At 51.4% G+C, this 12218-nt stretch overlaps 1 protein-coding gene across 1 annotated transcript in view; it reads left to right on the forward strand.

Annotated features, from left to right (window-relative positions):
* Nucleotides 1-2646, forward strand: part of Elfn2 (extracellular leucine rich repeat and fibronectin type III domain containing 2) — a 63184-nt gene extending 60538 nt beyond the window's left edge. The window contains exon 4 of the mRNA XM_008851314.1: nucleotides 2407-2646. The gene's annotated coding sequence lies outside the window, so the exon portion shown is untranslated. The remainder of the gene's footprint in view (nucleotides 1-2406) is intronic.
* The last annotated feature ends 9572 nt before the right edge of the window (nucleotides 2647-12218 follow it).

Raw genomic sequence — 12218 nt, forward strand, 5'->3', positions numbered from 1 at the left:
AATGGTATAGAACAGACATTCCTATTTCCAAAGGGATGGAGGCATAGTAAGGAACAATCAGACCAAAGCAAGACCAAAACCCAGCAAGGAAAACACCAAATCCTGCAGTTCCATGTCTGGCATCTGTATCTCATAACGGAATAATCTGGGCCCCTCCAGCTCTGCTGGCTGCTGCACACATGGCCTATTTCTTGGGCTGGCTCCACCCTACGCCTGCAGCTTCCTTGAGTGGATGTCCCATAGTCTTGGCATCTCCAACGTTCTGGAGTCTCCAATGCGACCTAGGCTTCATCTTCACAGTTTCATGCAGTAGCCTTTCAGGGCCTCCCTGCAGGCCTTTGACCCTGCTACACTTTGCCTGGCCTCAGTGGAACCTTGGAACTCTCAGAATCCTCGGACACTCTCCACCTTGGCATCTTTCATGCCTGCAAAACAAGTAGCATGTGGACAGTGCTTCCAGGTTCTAAAGCCAGTTCTGGATGGAGCCAGGTCCTGTGGGATCAGCTGTGCTGGCTTCTGTCTGCTGACCCTACACAGTTGCTTTTGAGAAGCAGGGAACCCCCTAGGTTGCATTCTCAGTTCAGACTCTCTCCTTTTGAATGCATTTTCATTTTCACAAGATGGAGCCTCTGATGGGTAGGCTCTTGCCCTTGGAGCACCTTTTGTCCTGGAACAGAGCTCCAGGTTTCTCTTTCATGATGCCAAACTCCTTAACAATCAGATGCTTTGGCACCAGTGTTCTTGTTTGTAATTTTGAACTTGAACACCCATCTTTCGTTGCCAAACTGCTCCCTTTTCCTATCTTTCTGTATCCTCCCATGCGGGTAGCGCCCACCTTTTCCCTCCTGCTGTGGACCTAGATGAGAGCAGTGAGCAGCAGCTGTAACACAGCCTGATGTTCTCCTGTCTTGAATTTTCCCCTGCCAAACAGATTAGCTCACTGCCTTTATATTCAACTTCAGCGGCTGGACAGATGGCTCAGTGATTAAGATTTGAGTACTGTTCTTGAAGAAGACCTGAGTTTGGTTCCCAGCACCCGTGACGGTGGCTCACAACCTCCCGTAACTCCAGCTCCAAGGAGATCCGATGCCTCTGTCCTCCACAGGCACCTACACGTGTGAATCACACAGATACACGCATACACATAAAAATAATAAAAAAAAAATCTTTAAATTCAGTTTCACTCAGGTTCCCAGGACACAGGCAAAATGAAGCAGATTTTATTTTATTTTATTTTTTGCCAGAATATTACACAATGGCCCCATCGCAGTTCCTGATAGGTCCTTGTTGCCCTCTGAGGCCTGATGAGCCAGGCTGCCATTTCTTTTGGCATACTGGTCTTCCACTCTACCAGAATGGCCATTAATCTGTTTCCAGTATTCAAGGGCATTTTTAGCTCAAAGTTCCAAACTTTTTCACATTGCTCCCACAAACCAGCTCTAACTGCCTAAGGGCTACAAGTTCAGGCTTATCACACCAATAGCCCCAGTCCTTGGTAAAAATTTCCCGTATTACTTTTCTCATGGCTGTGACAACATACCCGACAAGATACAACTCAAGGGAGGAAAGAGTTATTTTGGCTCACAGTTCCAGGGGATACAGTCTATTGTGGCAGAGAAGACGTGCAGCGGGAGTTGGAGAAAGCTGGTCAGATGCATGCCGTCAGGAAGCACAGTGACAAAGTCATGCTGTTCAGCCGGCTTTTCCCTCTCCATTCAGGTTTGGACTCTAGCCCATGGCATGGGTGCTGCCCACATTTACGGTGGATCTCCCCACCTCCGTTAACTACAAAGTCCCTCATAGACGTGTGCAGAGGTTTGTCTCCATCAAGTAGATGAAGGATTAACCATTAGGCTACCTTTCCAGTTCAGAACTATGTTACTTGGGCAACTGACTGATAAAACAAAAGATTCTAAAATAAGACCATGAACAGTCACTTTTAACTCGGAAGTCGGGCAAAAATTAAAGAGATTGTATCTGTGGAGGCACTGTGTCGCTGTGGTTAATATCCTGCTTGGCTGAATCTCTGCCCCTGACTGTGGAAATTGAGATGATGGGTATAGCCCCTGTGCCTCAGTTTCCTCCCCTGAAAGATGCAGGTGGAAAAGGTAAGGCACCCAGAGTCACTGTGAAATGAGAACTTAAGAGCCAAGGTGCCCAGAATGTGCCCAAGTACCTGTCATGCCTGTCGCTGCCATCACCCAGTGACATTGGTGTGGATATGACCAGAACATGGTCTTCTGTGGGACAGCTGTGGTTGGCTCTATATGAACATTAAAATTGCACTCCAGACCCCTCCCAGCATGCCCCTTTAGCCCCACAATTCCACCCAAGGGACCTGAAGCCCTTGGGCCGGATGTTTCCACCTTGAGGACAGTGACTGGTACATGTGTTACTCTCCCACAGGCTCCTGAGGTACCCTCGCAGTAGATCCCATGCAGTCTTTGGTCTGGGCAGTTCTGGGGAGTGAGTGCCTATGGCTACCCTCATCATGAGAGCCTTGGCAGGAGTGTAAGCATGCAGCAGCCTCCAGCCTCCAGGAAGTTTGCTTCAATTATGGAGTCCCCAGAGGAGCAGGCAGCCCCCCCCATGTCTTCTGCAGTGCTCTCCACCATGACCCTTACACTGGCATCTCCTGTCCCTGCTCCCCCAGGTCTTCCTCCTGCTTGGCCTCCTAAATAAAGTCCCTTGCCTTAGTTTCTTTTCCGGTTGCTGTGATTAAATACTCTAATTAGAGGCTCAGTGGTTGAGTACTGGCTGCTCTTGCAGAGGACCCAGGTTTGATTCCCAGCACACACATAGTAGTTAACAATCAGTTCAGGGTGATCGGACACCCCCCTCTGGCCTCTGTGGGCACTGCATGCTCATGGTACACTTACATATGAGCAAGCAAAACACTCATGCACATAAAAAATTTTTGAAAAGATACTCTGATGGAAGAAACGTAAGGGAGAAAGGATTTATCTCACAATTCCAGGGCACAGTCTATCATGGTGGGGAAATCAAGGCAGCTGGTCACATGATGTCTGGGATGAATGAGTACTGCAGCTCAGCTCCTTTCTCCACTTGGACAGTTCAGCATTCCCTGCCCAGGGAGTGATCCTGCCCACAGTTAAGATGGGTTTTCCTACATCAATTAACGTAATCAAGATAATCCCCCATAGGCATGCCCCCTTCTAGGCCCATCTTCCAAGTGATTCTAGATCCCATCAAGTTGACGGCACTATCACACCCCTGCAGTCAGGTCCTGCCCCCAGTAGGGGGGTGGAGCTCAGCTTCTCCCCACTACACAGGATGTAGTGCCACAAAGAACTACCCAGCCTCAAATGGCACCAGTGGGCAGCCTGGGGTACATCAAAGACACCAGCTTCTTGGTAAGATATGGAAAAATCCCATTAATGTTTACAGTGTGTGTGTGTGTGTGTGTGTGTGTGTGTGTGTGTGTTACTGATAATGAACAATGAACCCAGGGCCTCCTGTATGCTAAGTAAGCACTCTACGACTGATCTCCAGACCCATGCTTCAAATTTCAAAAATTTAATTAGGCTATCTAGTTGCAGAGAAAACCTTATAGAAGGCAGGTGTGGTACATACCTGTAATCCCCACACTTGCATGGGCTGCCCCTTCCTGAGGATTGAGAGTTTGAAGCCAGACTGAAATACATAGCAAGACCATGTCATGCTGGGCATGGTGGTACATTCATGTAATTCCAACACTCTGGAGGCTGAGGCAGGAGATCAATTCAAGGTCACCCTTGGTTACATAGGAGGTTCAAGGCCAGCCTGGGCTACTTCTGACATGTCTCTAAACATGCTAACACTTGAGCCAAGTCAGCAAGTACATCTAAAGTTATGGGGTTCTGGGAGGCCACGTTTCAAGAGCGTGCTGTAAAGGGAAGCCCTCGTGTATCTGACTCTCATCATGTCTGCACTGTCTTATTTTTTGGAAGTTATTTTCTGAAGGTAAGTTAATATACACTGGTGTCTAGACACTCTTAAAATAAACAGATCTAAACAATGGGCTTTCCACAGAGCGACCATGCCCACAACTCATGAGGACCAGCTGAGCCCAGCACTCCTGGGGGGCCTGGCTCTGGGTCAGGGACTTCCGGATGGCTAGCTTCCCATCCTGCCCCCTCCCAGCCCACAACTTCACAACTTCATTGATGCAGCTGGCTGACTGTGTTTGGCTGTGAGAGTCATTCATGCCAAGCTAGGCTGGGGTTGGCTGATTGTCACTGTTGTGAAATACAGAACAATTGATTTATCAACTCTCTTTGATAGACAGGTGAGCAGCTTCCAGCAGAAAGCTGGCCAGACTGTGGTTCATAGGCCTGGGCTGGGTGTACACATGCACATATACACTCACTCCTGCTGGATCCAAATTTCAGAGTGGGAGTGCAGTTTCACGAGGTCTGACCAAAGAGTTTACAGCGTGCTGGCCACCCACCTGCATACCCTCCCCTGTCTAGAAAGTCCCAGCTGGATGGTGGGTACATCTTCCCAGGCCCTTTAAAGCACCCAGCCATTTCTTTCCAGCCCCTCTGGAGGGTGTCCATCGATGATCTCTGACATTCTCATTTTTGGGAAACACCCGCTCAGGTTGTTTTCTGGGAGGCTGTGTGTCCCCCTTCCTGCACTGATTTCTAATTAGTTGCCCCATTGCAAAATATCTTTTCCCTCTCTGCTGCCTTTCTGGGCCTTGGTGACACCAGACTCAGGCTTAGATGACAGAAGGAGCAGATATATATATATATATATATAGATATAGAGAGAGTAGATAGATGATAGATAGATAGATAGATAGATAGATAGATAGATAGATAGATAGATAGATAGATAGTGTGTGTGTGTGTGTGTGTATGGGCACATACCTGCCATGACACACATGTGGAGGTCAGAGGACAACTTGTAGGAGTCAGTTCTCTCTTTCCATCATGCAGATCCCAGGGATTAAACTCAAGTCATCAGGCTTGGCCACAAGCACTCTACCCACTGAGCCACCTGGACAGCCCAGAAAAGGCTTTTGTAAAGTACCACCTGAGAAGGGGTTAGATAGTCTTAGCATAAGGGGCAGGTGGAAAAATAGCTGGAAGCTAATCTTGGCACCTGTACCTAGGTGGGACAGACCTGCGAAGGTCTCTGCTCCTCCCTACCCTTTCCTGAAGCCCTGCCCCTCATAGAGCCCTTCCTCCCCTTTTCTGAGCCCAATCTTGACCCTCCTCAAGCCCAGCCCCACCTCTGACAGGGCCAGACCTCTTCCCAGTCACTCCCCTCCCCTCCCCGACCTGGTCATTCTCAGAACTGGATGGCTCAGAGAAGGACCCACAGCCAGAGTGGGTTGAAAGAGTGGACGAAAGGGGAAGGACTGGTGGAGAGACGGGTGCCACCTTGAGCAGTCCCCACTCACCGTGTGGACTTGGTGTTCAGCGGCATCACCTTTGCCAGCCCGCACTGCTTCCTTGCCTGATTCTCCACTATGTTCTTTCTAGCCGGGCGTGGTGGCTCACGCCTTTAATCCCTGCACTTGGGAGGTAGGTGGATCTTTGTGAGTTCAAGGCCAGCATGGTCTACATAGTGAGTTCCAGGACAGCTGGGGCTACAAGGAGACCCTGTCTCAAAAAAGACCAAAAAAAAAAAAAAAAAAAAGCCAGTATGTTCTTTCTGGCCTCCTGACTCTCCTCCCTCCCAACCACCTGCCTGCAGCTAGAACAGCACAGGGCTTAAAATGAACACGACTTCTGGGCCCAGCAGGAGGCTGAACCAGAACACAAGGGCCCAGTCTATACCATACAACAAGGCCCTTCTCAGAAGAAAACAAACCATCGAAAAAAAACAAAGCCAGGTGTGGCTTCTAGTCATTCCTGCCTGTCTCCGTGTCACCTTGCCCAGCTGTCCCTCCTGAGCTTCCATCCCAGCCATGCCTGTGGCAGGCCCTCCTAGCTTCACCCCCTACACTGGTCACTCTGGAGTCCTCTGCTTTTCTACCCAACTCTTTGTAGGAAGTGAAGGAAGGAGGGACCAGGACTTCGGTCTCTTGTTATATTCCCAGAGCCCCCACACACCTGATGCACAGTAGGTACGGAGGATCCCTAGATGTGATGGAGTCAACTGGTGGACCCCGGGAGCCTCATCCACTGCAGATGGTATGCTCAGTAGACACTAAAGGGCTGCTTGTGCGCCACTGTCCCTGGTCTCTGCCAGCTGATAGTGACTCAGAATTATGAGAAACTGCACAGGCAGCCACTGAACTTGTGTCCACCCAACTCCACCCATGTCCTCCTCCATCGTTGGCTCCCCCTTGGACCCTTGAGATGGGATTAGGTGGCAGCTGGCTAGGGTGGGGCAGGTAACTTTCACTCTCTGGGGGTGGAAGCTGGGCTACCCTGAGCAAGGCCAGGAGGGATTGTGGCCAGGACCTGGGGACCCAAGGGTCACTGGCCCTGGGCTGTCCACCAACTTGGAGTGAGGCCCACACTGGCTCTGGCCAAGCAGGGGTAAAGGAGAGGTTTGTCTTACCTAGAGGGAAGGAAGGAGCCAAGGAAGCGAACCCAGCGGCCAAAATATTCTTGGTCAAACAGATCTTCAGGCAGGGCCAACCACCACAGCAAGGCTGGAGGGACCTGGTGTGGCCATCCATCCTGAGCCAAGATGACCAACTGAGGCCTACAGAGGAACCTGGATGATACAAAGTCAGAGCTCAAGGAAAGGGGTAAGGGCAGGGCTTGCCTGTGGGTAAGACGGTGGGGTGGGAGGCAAGAGTCACCAACATCCAGCCACATCTTAGGGAGGGGCCACGGGCCCAGACGGCAGGCAGGGTGGGGTATTAGTATTCCTGGCTGCTCCCAACACCCAATTTTCCAGCTGGGTGCCCTAGCTAGCTCTTTCCGCCTCCTGACAGAGCGCTAATTGATAGGGAGAGGAGGCTGCCTGTTGGGTGGGTACAAGAGGGGATTGGGAGGAGGGGAGAACTGGAGGAGGGGATGAAGAAGAGGAGGGAAAAGAGGCAGGATGAGGAGGGAGAAGGTAGGGGAGGAGCTGGGGAGGTGGCACTGCTGGCTGGACCTGGATGGTTGTGGTTGCAATGGGGAGGCTGGAGGGGGACCATGAAATGCCACCCCTCCTTTAGAGAATACAGGCCCAGACAGAAGTGGTGACTTGCTTGGGGACACAGCCCAGGAAGGGAGGCAAGATCAGAGGCGGGAGCTGGGCCTTCTGATTCAAGGTCAGGAGAGTTGGAGGGGAGGAGGCTGCCCTGGGGACTATAAGGAGGGGTGAAAGGCGTGCCTAAAGACCTTCTGGGTCATGGAACAATCCCTAGATGCCATCGTGCCAGTCTACCTCCATCCTGTGCCCACAGAGGCACAGAGCAGGGCTGGTGTGTGGCGGGGGGCAGGTGTTGGTGTGGAATGGAGGTCAGAGTCGTGGTGTGTGTGTGTGGGGGGGGTGTTGGTGTGGAATGGAGGTCAGAGGAGAACTTTTGTGGGTCAGTTCTCTCCTTCCACCATGTTCCACCATGTAGACTGAACTTAGACATCAGGCTTGGCAGCAGTGGCATTTTACCTGCTGAGCCATCTCGCCAGCTCTTTTTAAAATTTTGTGCGCATGAGTGTTTTGCCAGCATGTATAAAAGTGCACCGTGTGCCTGCATTGCCGACGGAAGCCAGAAGAGGGCATTGGATCCCCGGAAATTGGAGTTATGAATGATTGTTAGTCACTACATGGGTACTGGGAACCAAACCCAGATCCTCTGCAAGAGCAGTCAGTGCTCTTAACAACAGAGTCATCTCTCCAGCCCCTCACTAGCTCTTTTTGAGCCAGGATCTCTCACTGAACATGAAGTTCTCCAATTGGCTAGACCGGCTGACGGGTGAGCCCTGGGGACCCTCCCATCTTTACCTCCTCAGCTCAGAGATTACAACAAGCACTTTAGTGAAATGGCTATCTCCCTAGGCAGCCTCTGGAATTTCTGACACTGTGTTTGGATGGAGTGCGCCATGTGTCACCTCACCCCTCACCCACTGACTGGAGTCATTAGCACTAATGATAGGATTGAGGGCTGTGTTATCACACACTCAGCCCTGCTGGGGCTCAGGGCCCAGGAGCGAAGGGGCTGGCAGGTGGCCCAGAGAGGGAGCTGCGGTGGAGAGGAAGGGAGAAAGAAGGGAGGTGCTCCTCTGCTTCCATATTTTCCACAGCAAGTGTCCACATTCTGGGTCATCTTGTATCCCTTGTAACCACTGGGCAATGTCCACTCAATGAGATACATTGTAGGACAAGGGGATCCTCATCCAGGCTGCAAACTCAGGTGGCAGAAATGTCACTACACATAGCACCTAAGTGGGGCCCCCTCCTGCTTTTGCTCATGTGGGGATGTTACTGTCACTTTGGGTCTCCTTCGGCCACTGTCCCCAAAGGCACACATTTTTACCAGCTGGAGTGGGGGTGCTTTCACTAGCAAAGGCACCTCTGGGTGCCGCATCTGTCCCCAAGGACAACCCCCTCAGCACACAGCCCAGGCAGCCTCCACACATGCTCCGTCATCCACCAGGTGTTGCCTGTGGGGTACATGCCAGGCATTGTTTCCAAGTACCAGGACTCACTGGTGTCTCATGGGGCTTAGAGACATGCACTTACTTAACCTTAACTCTAACTCTGCTGCCCTGGGTTGATGGGGGAGTATTCAAGCTCCGGTGGCCTCCCCTTACCCCCTTTCTCTCAGCAGGGCCTTGCCAATGTAGCCCAGGCTATCCTCATACTCATGATCCTCCTGCCTCAGCCTCCCAGGTGCTGAGATTACAGGTGTGCATCACTAGGGGCTACATTCTGATACAAGTTTTTAATTTGTGTTGTGGAACTCCTGTGTGGTGCCTCATGCCTTTATTCTAGCCCTTGGGAGGTAAAACAGGAGGATTGTTGTGAGTTTGAGGCCAGCCTAAGCTATAGTGTGGGACCCTGTTCTCCATTCCTCCCCCGACCAAAATCAAAGCAAACAAACTAAAACCTCCAAGAGCTGGACTGGGGTTGGGAGTGTGGCTCAGTGGTAGAGCTCTTGCCTAACATGCACGAGGCCCTGGGTTCCATCTCCAACACGGAACAAGACAAAATTTCAAGACCTGTGTCTCCAGCTGAGCTTGGTGTGGTACACACCTGTAATCCTGGCACTCAGAGGCAGAGGCAGGGAGGACCATGGTAAGTAGCAGTCCAGCCTGAGCTGCATCAAAGCAAACAGCTAAGACGCTACCTCCCTGGTTACCATCTACCCAAAGGCAATAAATGGGATGTTCTAGGCTGGAGGGGGTAATTTGTATGTTGGGGGTGAAGAGTAGGGTATGAAATCAGCATGATTGACATTTGTGACCCTGAAGGCCTCCACATGCTTCCAGTCTCTAGATGTCCCAAGGAACTTCCCTGTTGCATTCCCCTGGGAGGGAACAGGGTCCTTACATAGATTCTCCTGTGCCAAACTGATGGCCTGGTGTGTGGGTTCAGTATGAAGATTGGATGTGGCGGTAAACAAGGGTGGGGGACCTCCCAGGAACCTCCAGGTCTCCTGGAGAAGTAGGCTGGATTCAGTTCTGCCAATGCGGTAGCCCCAAACTGGGGCAGGAGCAGGGAATCTGGGCCGACGGCTTGGCTGGTCCCAGGGGTGACACCGCGTGCTCTGGTATCTCTCTACACCTGCCCTTACAGGAAGAGTTGGGCAGGCCCCGGGGTCCACTACATGTCTGGCCTGAGCCTCACGCACACAGCCTTTAGCTGGATCCTGGCTAAGCAGCCAAGTGAAGGGCTGAGTCTGTGTCTTCTTCCTTGTGTGTTGTTGCCATAGGGCCAGAGTGGGGACTGTTCAAGGACTGAATGATGCAACTTTCACAGCACGGAGCACATACCCAACAGGAGAGCCAGGCAGTGGACTGAGAGGGACCCAGATTCTCTGGGAGCCAGACGTGTGACCTGACTTCTCCTGTGCATTAAGGCCCTGTTCATATGCCACCACCTCCATGAAGCCTCCTGACATGACCCCATCAAGACAATGTGGTTCTGTCCCATTCCTGCCTCGACACTCTTTCCTGGCCCTTTTGCCCACCAACTGTCCTCTTGGCAGGGTGCAGCCACCCTCTGTGCCTTTCCCTTGCTCTAGGGTGCATTTGCTCATACAGCTCTTCCGTCCTGTGCCCAAGAGAGGCCTGGAGCACTGCGGCCGGATGAGAGTCCTGGCCAACTGGACCTCACCCACTGAACAGATTTTAGGCTGACCAGCTAGGTTGGAGATATTCTAGGGTGGGATGGGGATAGTATACCTGGTATCCATGTCCACCCAGGTCCTCCCCACCGCTCCTCATCTCTGGTCTCAGTAAACCTTGTATCCACTCCCTACCTCTGACACAGGGCTCTGAACTCAGAAGCTAGTTAGGACATTCAGGGAAGGAGCTGTGGTGAACCCCTCTTTTCCCCCAATCTGAGGCCCATGTCTCATGCATGAGTGTCTGTGGCCTTTGAAACCTGACACCATGCTAGGTCCTTGGCCAAAAGATCTGGGATAGGGAGAGCGCCCTGACGGGACCTCAGAGACTGATGGTAGCTGGCAGAGAGGGTCCAGGCTGTGACCTCAGGTGAAGAAAGAGACCTGGGGACAGTGCTGTGCTCAGCATAGAGAGGAACTCCAGCTTCACAAGAATCAGGTGGACAGGTGGAAGTGAGTTCCCTAGCCCTGGGAGTGTGTAAGTGCTGGCTAGTCACAGACAGGAACATCATGGAGGTGTCACTGAGGGGGGTTTGGGGCCTCCTGTGGCTCTATGATCCAGGAATTGTGAGTTCCTGCCTTAGAGTGGTAGATGTGATTTTCGCAGGGGAATATTTGCCTTCACATGAATACCTGCAGATCTCTCAGATGCCAAGGAATGGGTCAAGATGATGGATGGAGGCCCAAGACTAGCACGTGTGTTGTGTGTGTGTACATGTGCGTGTGTCTTCAGACCATGTGTGGGGGTGTGCACATGGCTTTATATGTGCTCATATATGTGGTTGTGTGTGATATGTGCTTGTGTATCATGGTTATATGAATGCATGTATGTGTTCTGCATACTATACATGTATGCATATGCATATATGTATGTGGGTATGTGGTGTGTGTATGCGTGGGTGTGCATAAATGTGGTGTGCTCATGCATATTCATGTATAATTGGAGTGCATATAGTATACAGGCATGTGTATGTACGTGTATATGCATGTGTATATGTAGCACATATGTGCAAGTCATTGTGTGATTACATGGCTGTACATGTGTGTATACATTCAGTAGTGTGTGTACATGGCTGTGCATGCATGTATAAATTCATGACTGTGTGAGTGAATGGATGTGCATACATGTGTGTAAATTTGTGGTTGGGTGAGTGCAAGGATGTGCATGCATGTGTACACGTGTGGTTGTGTGAGTGCATGGTGTGTTCATGTATGTTGCATGAGTGTAGCTGCTTCAAACACCTATGTTCTGCTGTCAGAGCAAGATAATGCGTGTGGCCAGGCCTGGCCAGGGGAAGAGGAATCTTTTATTTCCGTAGCCTTCCATGGTGATTAAGTCTCCAAACTTTTCCTTAACCATCATTTCTTCAAAATGAAAAACCAAATTGCATCTCCAAGCAGCTTAGAAATCGATTTCTTTCAAAATGAACTTTTGGAGAAGCGATTCCAAAGAGAAATAGGAAGGTGGGAGAGGGTGTGGGGAAGGAACAGAGCCTAGGCTGGGCTACTGGCCACAGAGGGCCTAGTGAGGCACAGGGGTGGGGGGCAGCAGGTGCTGTGCCTGAGGACCCGAGGCCCTGGCTGGCCCCATATCCAACCCAGGGCAGAAAAGGCTGGCATTGCCCTCCCCCAGCCTCGCTCACTTGGTCTGCAAGTGTGGACCAGCTCACCTTGAATGGAGCTGCGAGCCCCTCTAGGGAAGAACCGTTACCTGACAATCAACCCAGAACACGTGGCTGCCATGTTTTGAGCCAGTGCCAGGCCAGGGCCTATCCTGGTCATCTCAATCCCACATTGGCTCCGAGTGGGTATTGTTAGCACAGCTTGATGAGAAGGAAATGCCATCCCAGACAGGTGTCTCTCTCTCCCTCCCTCCCTCCCTCCCTTCCTCCCTCCCTCTCATCTCTTTGCTTGTGGGATGTTCAATCCTTCCCTCCTTCCCTCCCTCTGTCTTCTCTCTCCCTCCCTTCCTCTG

The sequence above is a fragment of the Nannospalax galili genome, unplaced genomic scaffold (genome assembly GCF_000622305.1).
Source record: "Nannospalax galili isolate Female #2095 unplaced genomic scaffold, S.galili_v1.0 scaffold445, whole genome shotgun sequence".
Lineage (NCBI taxonomy): Eukaryota > Metazoa > Chordata > Mammalia > Rodentia > Spalacidae > Nannospalax > Nannospalax galili.